Source organism: Neofelis nebulosa, chromosome 5 (assembly GCF_028018385.1).
Source record: "Neofelis nebulosa isolate mNeoNeb1 chromosome 5, mNeoNeb1.pri, whole genome shotgun sequence".
NCBI lineage: Eukaryota > Metazoa > Chordata > Mammalia > Carnivora > Felidae > Neofelis > Neofelis nebulosa.
This window is the reverse complement of record NC_080786.1, coordinates 49,248,870-49,262,004: the sequence shown is the minus strand read 5'-3', so window position 1 is coordinate 49,262,004 and position 13,135 is coordinate 49,248,870. Positions and strand designations below refer to the sequence as shown.

At 36.5% G+C, this 13,135-nt stretch overlaps 1 long non-coding RNA gene across 3 annotated transcripts in view; it reads right to left on the bottom strand.

The window, feature by feature from the left end:
• The window catches only part of LOC131512052 (uncharacterized), a 31,528-nt gene extending 19,767 nt beyond the window's left edge, over window positions 1–11,761 (bottom strand). For 2 of the 3 annotated variants that reach the window (XR_009261897.1, XR_009261895.1), the window contains exon 1: window positions 8,052–11,761. This is a non-coding gene — a long non-coding RNA (uncharacterized LOC131512052). The remainder of the gene's footprint in view (window positions 1–8,051) is intronic. The other variant, XR_009261896.1, reaches the window with a different exon arrangement.
• Window positions 11,762–13,135: the final 1,374 nt, after the last annotated feature.

Sequence of the window (13,135 nt, the reverse complement as noted above, 5' to 3'; positions counted from 1 at the left end):
TACATAAATTATCTGTGTATTAGGCATGAAAGGAAATGTCAAAAAATTCTAACATATGGAAATAGTAGAGACCAATTTTACTATAGTACAATAAAATTAGAAATAAATTAGGAAATTCAAATAGAATTAAAATGAATACTCAAATACTTGGAAATTTAAAAGTATGATTTAGAAAATAATTCTTGGGTCAAAAAGGAGCACAAAACTACAATGTAAAAAGAAAAAAATATTGGGGCGCCTGGGTGGCGCAGTCGGTTAAGCGTCCGACTTCAGCCAGGTCACGATCTCGCGGTCCGTGAGTTCGAGCCCCGCGTCAGGCTCTGGGCCGATGGCTCGGAGCCTGGAGCCTGTTTCCGATTCTGTGTCTCCCTCTCTCTCTGCCCCTCCCCCGTTCATGCTCTGTCTCTCTCTGTCCCAAAAATAAATAAAAAATGTTGAAAAAAAAAATTAAAAAAAAAAAAAAAAAAAAAAAAAGAAAAAAATATTGTTAAAAATCTACATAATACATATAATGAATCCAAAGATGTGCTCAGGAAAACTGATAGCTTTAAACTTTTTCATTACTAAAGAAGAAAAATAAATAAATCAGTATTCAACGCCCAAAACAGAAAATGGAAAACCAAACAGATACATGAAAAACACTGTAGGGAAGTAACCATACCAGAAAGAAAGACCTAAAATGAATGAAATGATAAATCCAAGGGTAGTTTATTAGAAATGGCAAAAATACATGAATTATGAGCCAGAAGAAAAATAAGAAAACAAACTTATACCATATTAGAAAAGGTATTAACAAATGAAAACATACGCTATACACAACATTATAATGAGTGAGAAAATTTGGTCTAAACATACCCATTTCTAGGAAAATATAAAATATGAAACTTGAGCCAAGAAGAAAAATAAAAGGAGAAATTTATAGAATAACTTTCTTTTATGTCTCCAAGCCACAGATAAGTTCTAGGTGATTTATACTGTTCCAGAGCATAAGGAAAGAAAGCAAACTTCATAATGTTTTAAATGAATTCAGAAAAACTCAAAAACATTATTTTTCAATGGAAACAAAAAAAGTACAATTTCAGTCTAGGCCCATTTGTAAATATTCACATGAGTATCCTAAATAAAATGTTAGCAATTAGAATCCAGGAAAACATAGAAAGTCTTATAAATTCATGATCATAAAGATTCCTTCCAAGAATGCTACAAATGATGATTATTTTAACGAGTAAAAGGGGAAATATTATCATCCCTAATGATTTCTCAAGAAGTATTTGGTAAAAGTCACTATTTCTGATTTTTTTTAAAGGATTATGTGGGTTGTACCACATACACACATACACACACACACACACACACACACATACATACACACACTCATGGTATATATTTTATACATAACACTAAAAGTCTGTGTTGAACTTAACTGTGTATCAAACAGACTAATTCTGGGAAATATAGTCAAATAAACTTAGGAATTTTTCCATTAAAATGTCTTTATTACAGGTTTATAAAATGTAAAAAGCACAATAAAAGCCTTACGACACTGTATAAAAGAAACTTGTTTAACTGTAATGGATAAACCAACAAAAAACCTTTTTTTTTCAGTGCACTATTAACATGTCCTGAAAGACTTTTCATCATGATCAGTTTTGAATTTATATACTATAAAAGTTCCATTAAGATCAAGAGCGTCAGTGTCATGTTAGCCATTGCCACTAGACAATAGAATGAAACACAATATTTTGATATTGAAAATAAATAGGTGAAATTATAATTTTTGTAGATAATATAATTATGTGGAATTTTCCAGAGAATACTAAAAAAATATGAAGTACATTAAGAGTTTATAAAAGTGGCCAATAACAAAATTAACATACAAAACTATACTTTTCTTTATAAACAGTAATTAATTAGAAAATAAAGGTCATAAGCTACGATATTAAAAACAAAATATTAAATTATCTCGATAATAATAAACTTAGAAATAAATATGTAGAACTTTACTTTGAGGAAAACTCTGAAACTACCAAGCACCATAAGGAAGACTTAAATAAAAAGACAGTTCTTAGTTCTATAGTTAACGCTAAATATTTTTAAAATGTAAATTCTCCTGGAAAGCATTTATAAATGTATATAATTCCATTTAAAACACCAACTGGGGGCGCCTGGGTGGCACAGTCGGTTAAGCGTCCGACTTCAGCCAGGTCCCGATCTCGCAGTCCGTGAGTTCGAGCCCCGCGTCAGGCTCTGGGCTGATGGCTCGGAGCCTGGAGCCTGTTTCCGATTCTGTGTCTCCCTCTCTCTCTGCCCCTCCCCCGTTCATGCTCTGTCTCTCTCTGTCCCAAAAATAAATAAAAAACGTTGAAAAAAAATTTAAAAAAAAAATAAAACACCAACTGGATTTTTTGTAATTTAATAGAAAATGATTTTAAATTTTAACTGGCAGTATAAATTCTGGAAAATGTTTAAGAAATTCTGATGAAAGAGAGAGTAAGGAGATATATGCTTTCAAATAGAAAAAATATAAAATAGCAGTCATAAAAATTACTGTATGCTGTAGGAACAAACTGACATTAATGGAAAGGACCAGAGAAACCATGAGTAAGCACATCAGTGTGAGAGTTTAGTGTGATAAATATGATATCTGATGTCAGGTGGAGGGGTGCAGGATTAGTTATGCAAAAAAGGTGGTGAAATAATTGAGGAGCCCATTGAAGAAATGAAACATCCCCAACAAATTGTAGGTTGATTAAATGTTTGTAGAAAATTAAATTATTAGATAATGCATAAATCAAAATTTTTATAATGTTGAGGAAGTTCCTTCTAAATTTTCTTTTTTTTAATTTTTTAAATTTTTTTTAAATTTTTTTATTTTTTGCACTGTTGGTGGGAATCCTTCTAAATTTTCAAGCATATTGTACACATGCACAAGAGAAGAGAGAGAGAGAGAGAGAGATAGAGAAACAGAGAGAGAGAGAGAGAGAGAGAGAGAGAAAGAAGAAAAACATAAAAGCAAGGATGAATAGATCTTGATAAAATAAGAAGAGAGAACTTGTGACCTGCAGAAATATAGTAAATGAGTTTAAAAATAACCTCAGGAACCAGGAAAAATACTTGCAACATGTATAATAGATGAAGAGCTAATTTCTCTAATATTAATAAATACATTAAAAATAAATTTAGGGGTGCCTGGGTGGCTCAGTCGGTAAGCATCCGACTTCAGCTCAGGTCATAATCTCACGGATCATGGATTCCAGCCCCACATCAGGCTCTGTGCTGACAGCTCAGAGCCTGGAGTCTGCTTCCTGCTCTGTGTCTCCCTCTCTCTCTGCTCCTCCCCTGCTAATGCTCTGTCTCTCTCTTCTCTCAAAAAAAAAAAAAAAAAAAAAAAAAAAACCAATAAAACATTAAAAAAACTTTTTTAAAACAAATTTAAAACCATACATACCATGATAGGAAAACAGGCAAAGGAGATGAAAGGCATTTCAGAAAGGAAAAGCGTAAATGACCAATGAATATTTGGAAGGATATTCCACTTTATCAGTAATCAAAGAAATGAAACTATCAATGAGTATTTTGAAGAGAAGCACATAACAAAACTCATTATTTTGGAAACGTGAGGACATTCTTACTTGAAATACACATTTGAGCAACTTTTCTAACAGTGTTTAAAATGCTTATCAAATGTAAAACATATATTTTTTAGTCTAGCGATCCAACTGCTATATTAATTAAACCAAGAAAATAATCCTGCAAGTATGTCAACACTCATAAATGAGGATGATGATGTGTGGTTTTACTTTGGTGTGCTCTGTCAGCTTTCACATCGGTGTTCTGATATCTTCAACCAAAGAATTCCGATTTCCTTCTTTATGTTTAATATAAAAGTAGAAACAACTGCATGTTTGTCAAGGGAAGCAAAAGAAGTAAGTATAGTACTGTAAATGAAACAGGGGAGGTCGATAAAGGGGATTAAGAGGACATGTGTGACATGCCCTGAGTAATGTACAGAATTGTTGAATTACTATACTGTACACCCGAAACTAACATAACATTGTATATTAATTATAGTTCAGTTTAAAAAAGAGAGAGAAGTAAATGAAATCTATACTATCATTGAGATCAGTGAGACAAATCTTTTACTGACATTGTTTAATAAAAAAAAAAGATTAGAAAAACAGTATGTACAGTGTATTTACTTAAAACTCTTGACTGTATATCCATGAAAAGAAAACTGTTCAGAAACAGGTTCAGCTAATCATTTAGAGGGTTTTTTTTTTTTTTACCTCAACTGTGGAATTTGGAGTGATTTTTTCATTTCATCTCTGTATTATTTGATTTTTTTAAACAAATACTATCTATTACTTTTACAATTATTAACACTACAAAATATGTAAATTTAGAGAAAAAGGGATATGTCTAAGTAACATAATTTTAAAGTGGAACAGAAAGAAAGTAATTATGGAAAAGGCCTTCATATCGAGACCAAAGTCTACAATAGTTTTAGAATGGAGAGAAGCTAGATTGTAGGATTTTAAAAAAAGAAAAAGAAGAGCTATAAGAGATACATTTGGAACTTAGACTGGTTTTTCTTTTCCCCGTATTCCATTACCTCTTTTGTACTGCTCCAGCTTTCTCATCTCTTTTCCGCATTTTCTGCATTTCAATATTTAAAAAAAAATTTAATGTTTATTTTTCAGAGAGAGAGACAGACACCGAGTGTGAGCGGGGGAGGGGTAGTGAGAGGGGGAGACACAGAATCTGAAGCAGGCTGCAGGCTCTGAGCTGTCAGCACAGACCCTGATGTGGGGCTCCAACCCATGAGATCATGACCTGAGCCGAAGTCCAAGGCTTAACTGACTGAGCCACCCAGGCGCCCCTCTGCATTTCAATATTAATCTCCTCTCCTTCTTTACCTTAGAGATGACACCTGGTGGTATGCTATCTAGCTCCCCATTTCTTCTCTCACATTCCACTAAATGATCCATACCACCCCCTCACAAAGAGGTGTGCAAGCATAGGAAATGTTTTATGTAGGTTAAAAATGCACAAACAGGGTCTTGGATAGAAATACCATGCATTGGAGCAAGAAATATATTGATTTAAATGCTGCTTTGTTAGGGGTTTTTTCTTCAAAACCGATCCCTACCTTTTTAACACTTTATGTTATCCTTCTTCTTTGCTTCTGTCCAATTTCTTCTCTATTGCTTGCTATTTTCTCTATGGCCTGCAGACTTTCATCCATCTTTCACACTTACCCTCCACCCCTGCTTTCATTCTTTCTTTTGATAGCTGTTTCCTTCCATTTTGAACCTATGTAACATGTTAAAACTGGAGGCCTAGAGTTGTTCTTCTGAGTGTAAAAGGTAGTAGGTAGAACACAGTAATTAGTTTTTGTTTATAGTAAAGACAGCACATCAAAAAGAATAACAATGGGTGAACTAAAGAAAAAAGACCACACAGAGTCAATACCACCTGATAAACTGCACACACTGGGAAGTTAACCTCGTAATGAAGGAGTTGTGTTTATGCTTTCATGTTTTCTAACGATAGTGCTGTAAGAATCACCGTTTTGCAGGGAAGAGAATGCGTCTTATTATATAGCAGTACAGTTAACCTTTAAATGCTGGGGTGGGGTTAGGAGGGTTGACCTCCCCCTCCCCCTGCACAGTGGAAAATCCATGAGTAACTTTTGACTTTCCCAAAACATAACGCTAATAGTCTACTGTTGACTAGAAGCCTTACTGATATCATAAACAGTTCATTAACACATATTTTGTATGCTACATGTATTATATACTATATTCTCACAATAAAGTAAGTTAGAAAAGAAAATGTTATTATGAAAATCATAAGAGGGAGAAAGTACATTTACATAACCATGCTGTACTTGGGAAAAAAACCCCAAGAAACAAAAACTGTGTGTAAGTGGACCTGTGCAGTTCAAACCGGTGGTGTTCAGGGATCAACTGTAATTAGTTCTTATTCATAGTAAGTCCTAGTACACTGCCTCCTCCCTCCCTTATTTCCTCCAAGCCCTGTGATTCTCTCCCTCCAGGTGATGCTTTGGATCATTTCACTTCTTTCCATCTCCCATCCCCACTCACAGCAGACGCCTCCCAACAGGCCTCCCCATCTTCTATCTGGACCCTCTAAAACCCATTCTACACACAGCAGCCAGGGTTATCTTTAAAAATATTTATATGATCATAGTAATCCTTACCTTAACACCCTTAAATGACTTCCAATCCTACTTAGAAGAGAATTTAAAGTTGTTAAAATTTAAAAATTTAAATTAACATGTTGTATGATGTCCTGCATGACCTTGCCTGGGCCAGCTTCCATGACTTCCTCCCAACACTGAGCCCCTCATTCACTGACCTCCAAACTCACTGGTCTTCTTTTAAGGTCTAGATGGGCCAACTACTTCCTACCTCAGGGCTCACATGCAAGCTGATATCCCTCGGTGATTCTTCCTTCCCACTCTTCACCTGGCCAACACTTTTCCCTCAAGCCTCACTTGCGGCAGATTTTGTGGTTCTCTTGCTCATTACCTCTTCCAATCTCTTCTGGTATAGCATCCTGACTGCATTACTCATACAGCTTTGCTGTCTGAGTTCTGAATGCAATTTATGTTTACCAAACAGAAGCTCTCATGGAAGGCTTGAATCCAGAACTGAGTTAACTGGAGAGAAAAGCAGGGTTTGAGGCGACCATTTTTATGAAGCAGAGCTTAGCCTAGGGGATGTGGTTCTGGGGTCAGCAGTAAGAATTATCAGCTCTCTGATTCTGGCAGAAGTAGTAGCTCCTTTCATGGTCCATCTGTGGTATGGCTTTGGGGACCATTTATGGCAGCTCATTCTAGGGACTATAGCTGAACCACTCATTCTGAAAGCCATTTAATACCCTGCAATGAATACTTTTGCATTTAAGGCTACCTAACACAGATTCTGTTATCTATGGCTGAACCTTGACTGTCCCTCCTCAATCTTCAATCAGACTCCTCAGTTGTACTCTTTAATTATATTTGACATTTCTTTCAGAGCACTTGTTCTAATTTGTAATTACATATTTACTCATGTGTTGGTCTGTCTCAATTGTTAGATTATCAGCTTCATGAGAACATAGTAAGTGCTTAACACACAACTGTTGAAGAAATTAATAAAGCAAAACTATATTGAGATTCTTCTTTACTTACTGCTTGATTACCTGCTTTCCTTAGGTTCTAGAACGGTAGATATATTGGTTGTTTGGATATAACTGCTGTTAGTGATTGTCATTATTCATTCTGCATTCACCCAAAGTCATCTTGTATTGTTTTACCCTGGCAATACAGACTCCATTAGAAGTTCCTTCTTGAATCTGATCTTGCTACAATGACTAGGGTTAAACTAAGTTTCCCTAACATCCACTCTTGGATATGAAAGAATGTATATTTTGCAGAGAAAGTGTGTAAATAGTGGAGTACAATAAATCTGATATGAGATTTGGACAATTAGGCTAATGTGTTCCTGCTATACAAAGTCTTATTTGGGTTTTTTTTTTTTTTAGTTTATTCTGAGAGAAAGAGAAACAGAGAGAGAGAGAGTAGGGAGGGGCAGAGAGAGAGAGAGAGAGAGAGAGAGAGAGAGAGAATCCCAAGTGGGCTCCACACTGCAGCATGGACCCCGATGTGGGGGTCGAACTCACAAATGTGTGAGATCATAACCTAGGCTGAAATCAAGAGTTGGACGCTTAACCAACTGAGCCACCCAGGTGCCCCTTTGGGTTTTTGATATCCAACTAGAAGAAGAAAAAAAAGGTTAGTGACAGGAAAGAGCAGAACATTATTGAAACTTGGTTTCCTCAGTTGTATCCTATGTCTTTCACATTAGACAAATTTTTACAGGTGTTTCATGTTAAAGGATGAAACATAGTTAGACCTAGAAAATCATCCATTATGCTATATTTCATATGAAGGAGGTCAGTGGGTAGATAGCACAAGATGAAACAGAAGGAAATAAGACAGCTAAATCATGCAAAGAATGAGCTAGCAGACTCAGAAAGCTTACCTTTTATGAATGGCATGTACAAGTGTTCATGTGCAGATCTAGGTCATCTTTTGGTGACCTTTGAAGAGAGCAAGCCTGCTCCTCTTCCTGGATTCCTTATATCAGTGAATGAAATTACCAACCTAGGAACCCAGACATTAACCTTGATTCTTCCTTCTTTCTTATGGATTCAACTGCTTCATCCAATTTGATCAATAACCACATTCTTTAAATTTCCCTTTTCTTAACCTTTTTTTTTGGCTCTAATTTGACAGTATTAATAAAACAGCCTCCTAATTGGTTTTCCATCACTTCAATTTAGAATGATATGCCTAAAATCCAAATATTATCATATTACTCCCTGCTTAAAATCCTTTAGTGGCCTCCCTTTTTAGTCAGGCAAGACACTTTATGACCCCTTCTCATGCCTTACCACTCCCCCACCCATGCCCTCTTTCTACTATCTTTACTGAAATACTTTAAATTCCCAGAAGGCATTGGATCCTCTCCCTACTCCCCATCCCCCCAGGTTTTTGCACTCACTGCTCCATATCCCTGTTTCCCATACTCTTTGTTTGGCTGACTTCAACTCAGTTTACAGGATTCCGTTTAGATATCACTTCTCTAAGAAACATTTCCCAAACCCCAGTGCTTGGGTTACACTTAAACTTCATGGTTCTCTAAAAAATTCTATCCCTATCATAATTCATCATCCTTCTGAATTTGCCTCTTGACTTGTCTTCTTGTCCATTAGGATTAGGTTTTGTTTAATATTAAAAAATAATAACAGTGACTTAAACAAGTTGGAGGCTTATTTTTATTTATACAAAGGAAATCAATAAATGGGCAGTCCTGTGCTGGTGTGTCAACTTCAAAGTCATCATGTTTCTAGGACCCTTCTATTTTTTTAAACTTCCACAACACATGGTTTCCATCCCTAGGTTGCCGCATGTCCAGGAGAACTCCAGCAATTATGTCTCCCTATCAGACAGTAGGAAGGAAGAGAAAGCAATGGATAAAAGATGGATTTACTCTGTTTAGTTTCCTTCTATAGCGCTTTCCTGGAAGTCTCACCCAATACCTTACCTTACTTTTTATTGTCTACCCTTAGCTACAGGGGTGACTGGGAAGTGTTACTTTTTCATTGGGCACATCGATGCTTGCCTTTACATGGTAAGGAAGAAGGGAAGGAGGGATTTTGAGTAGACAGCCAGCAATCACTGCTACGCTGGGCTATTTCTTCTTCAAGGGCAGGACTATTTGTTTTGTTTTGTTTTGTTTTTTGCATTGTCCTCAGACCTGAGCAGCACACCACACACTGAGTAGATGTTCAATAAGTATTTGCTGAGCCAAATGCATAAATGGTTTAAAAATAAATAGTATAATATTGGCATGCTAACAGACTAGATTGTGCTTCCTCATATATGAAATAGAGAGTCTCCAAAGTTTTTCTTTTTCAAGTTGTGTAATTATTTTTTATTTTCTAAATAAAATCTTATCTAGAATCCGATATGGAGCAATAAAAGTGGAATGCTGGGCTTGGAGCCAAGCAGCCTGCATCTTGATTTGCTCTCCCCTTCTAGATTCCCCAGGAAGAGCCCTGTAATATCTTTTTAGTACTCCAGGCCTTCACAAATCACAATTTGAAGACAACTGGACTCATGATCCCACCAGCGCAGGAATCTCTGAATTAAGGTACTATCGTATCATCAGGAAATAATCAACCCAGTTTGTTATCGACAAAAATTAAGCCAACTCTTTTGTCCCTGACAATGATGTCATCATTCTTGGAATACTGAAATGCTATACCAAAATGCTGAAGTAAGAAAAGATGCAATTATAATGGCAAATGCAAAACATAACTTGGTGGTCTATATGGAATATTGGAAAGAAAACATACAGTCCTCTTCAGTTTCAATTTTGCCTGTTCTCAAGGTGTAACTCATATCCTAGTTCATCCATAAAGTCTTCACAGATATTCCCCGACTACCCACTTCTAAAGTAGATGTAGGGACTGGATGGAACTTGCCCATTAGATGCAGATCATGGAGTCAAGGGGAGATATAGTATAGAACACTGAGGAGTAAAGCTGGGATGAAAAAGTCAAGCAGACAGTGGGGCACAATTAATCTTCAGATGGTCAGAGAGGTAAAAATAAGTATGAGGCAAAAAGTTAAATACTAGCATAGAGTCAATGGATTTAAAAGAAAAGGTAGAAGAAAGTACGCAAAGTAGTTAGCATATAAGGCTTTTTATCGGTTAGCTCTGACCACCATTGTAATAGCTACGATTCACTTTAACTTTAATATATGCTAGCATTTAAAAAAATTTTTTTAATGTTTATTTATTTTTGAGACAGAGACAGAGTGTAAACAGGGAAGGGGCAGAGAGAGAGGGAGACACAGAATCTGAAACAGGCTCTAGGCTCTGAGCTGTCAGCACAGAGCCTGACGCGGGGCTCGAACCCACGAACTGTGAGATCGTGACCTGAGCTGAAGTCCGACTCTTAACCGACTGAGCCACCCAGGCGCCCCAATGCTAGCATTTTGATGGGAATTTTACACATGTTCTTCTTAGTCTTCATACCAACCTTGAAAAACTGCTATTACTATCCCCATTTTTATCAACAAAGTAGCTGTGGCTTTAAAAAGATCAATTCTTCGTATCTTTGATGGGAAAGAAGGAACTATAAACTTGTGGTTCAGTATGTCTTAATCCAGTGCTGCTCTATGTTCTTTCCAACACCAAGATGTTGCTGTGATTGCTGAATTATAGTGCTCTCAGAAAGGATCTTCCTCTTTCATCAGTTTGGCTAATGGCTCTTCAGAGAGGTGTTTAAGACTGCTTCTGTAAATACAGCCTTTAGGGTGAGGACTGAAAAACTTGGTATTTAATGGTAATTATTTCTATTTACTCTTACCTTATGAACTCAGAAGTCTGCACAAACATTGACTCATAAATTGTGAGGTAATGGGTGCTAAACAACATTGACATTTATTATTTTCATAGTACAGTCTATCTCCGTCTTTGATCATCTCCAAAATATACCATCACATTCCTATTGGAAGAATCTCCTTTCATGGTTCAGAAAGGGTCCTGTTTCAGTGGGCAAGGACCTTCTACTGGGACCCCCTCCTGGGGGTTAAATTATGAATTTAAGTAGTAGTTAATCAAGGAAACAAGATGCTACAGTTGTCCTGCCCCCACTGACCTATATAGTTACATCTTTCTCATCTTACATTTTCCTTTTTCCTCACTGCCTGGATCTCCACCCCCATCCATCACTGGAAACCAGGTTGAACCCAGCAGTGACTAAATCTCTGAACCATCTCACTCCAACTAATTCATTGGTTGCTGATTGACTGAAAGGCCAACTTTTCCCTTTTAGACTATTTCTGTAAAGTTCACCAGTGAATCATGTGTCATCAAATGGCCATTGAGTCTCCTTAACAGAGAGACAAATGTTACCAAAGTAGAAGCAGTTGTACTTTTTCCTGGAGAAGTTGTTAGAAAGTGTACAAAGCTTTCCACAGCTGTACAGGACTGCACCTGGAGTGGTTCAAGGCTCTATTATATCCATTTTCTGAAATATTCTTCTGGTTTGGCCTCCTTTTCAGAGGAATGTCTTGGGCTCCTTCCCACCAGCATCTCTTTCCTTCCTTCTGGCTGAGAACCATCCCCAGCCTTCTGGGCACTGATGCCTTCAAGAACAAGGTGGCATGTGAAATAAGAAATAATTAGATTAATTAATCATGTAATTTAAAGTGAATAATTTACTTTCATCTGAATTACTCAAATGTTTTAAATTTGATGGATTTTTTTGGTAACTTCAATTATATGAATCATTGGCTCGAGTTATTCTGGGTGAATAGAGATTGCCTACATTTTTAAATACAATAGGTCCAACATGTAAGAATTTGATTTTGAAATCCTATGCTACATGAATTTCAAGCTCCTCTCAGGAATATATGGAGCAAGGATAAAAAAAGGACTTATTGTGATTTTGAATAGTTCAGCCAGTCTTCACTGGATTGTTAGTATTTTTCATTTTTTTGACATATGATTAGCTAATTTTCTTCCATGCCTGTAATGATTTATGTTTTTATATGCGATCATTTCTTTGGTTATCCTTACACTCTTAGCATAGTGTTGGGCACATCCATGGCACTAGTAAAAATGTACTTTGAAACTGATTTTTTAAATAAAATATTCTAGGGGCACCTGGGTGGCTCAGTTGGTTAAGCATCTGACCTTGGCTCATGTTATGATCTCGCAGTTCATGGGTACAAGCCCCGCACTGGGCTCTGTGCTGACAGCTCAGAGCCTGGAGCCTGCTTTGGATTCTGTGTCTCCCTTTCTCTCTGCCCTCCCACCACTCATGCTCTGTCTCTCTCTGAAAAATAAATAAAAAACATAAAAAATATTTAAGGTTTAAAAATAAAATATTCTAGTGTGTGGATTATGATAAATACCAACTTCTCCTACTGGCCACTAGTGATAATAGTAGGATATATTCTCATGGAACACTTAGAGTAGGATTTTGTTTTGTGATGGACTTTCTTAAAGATAAGCAAATAATGGGCTATTTTAAAAGCTTCAAACACTTATGTTAAAATACATCTGTTTCTTAAGTGCCCTGAAAATCTTTCCCAGTCTGGGTGTTGTAAGTGGGGCTTCCCTAAAAATAAGCAAGAGTTCAAAATTGGCCATAAATAAGCCCAAAGAGAATAAATTTAAAATGTGGCTCCCTGCCATCTTGCAATGTTCTTACAGTAAATGGGAAGTGCTATGCCCCCTCCCTTAACTATTCTTTGGCTGATGGCTTTTCTTGGGAATATATTTTCCTAGAGAAATCCTACGAATGGTTGTTTCCTTGAAAGGGCGTGTGCTTTTGCTGGTGAATGTTGATATAGGAAGAAGATGAAAGAAATGTGAAGGGCTAGAAAGGCCCCACAGTTGGTGTAGGGGAAGGGGCAGGGAGAGATTCATGTTTGTTGAGTCCCTATTTTAGCTAAGTGCTAACATCTAACATAATTTTTACTCTGTTAGATGATATTATTGCCCATTTTATTGATGAATCACTGAAAATTAATGAAATTGCCTAA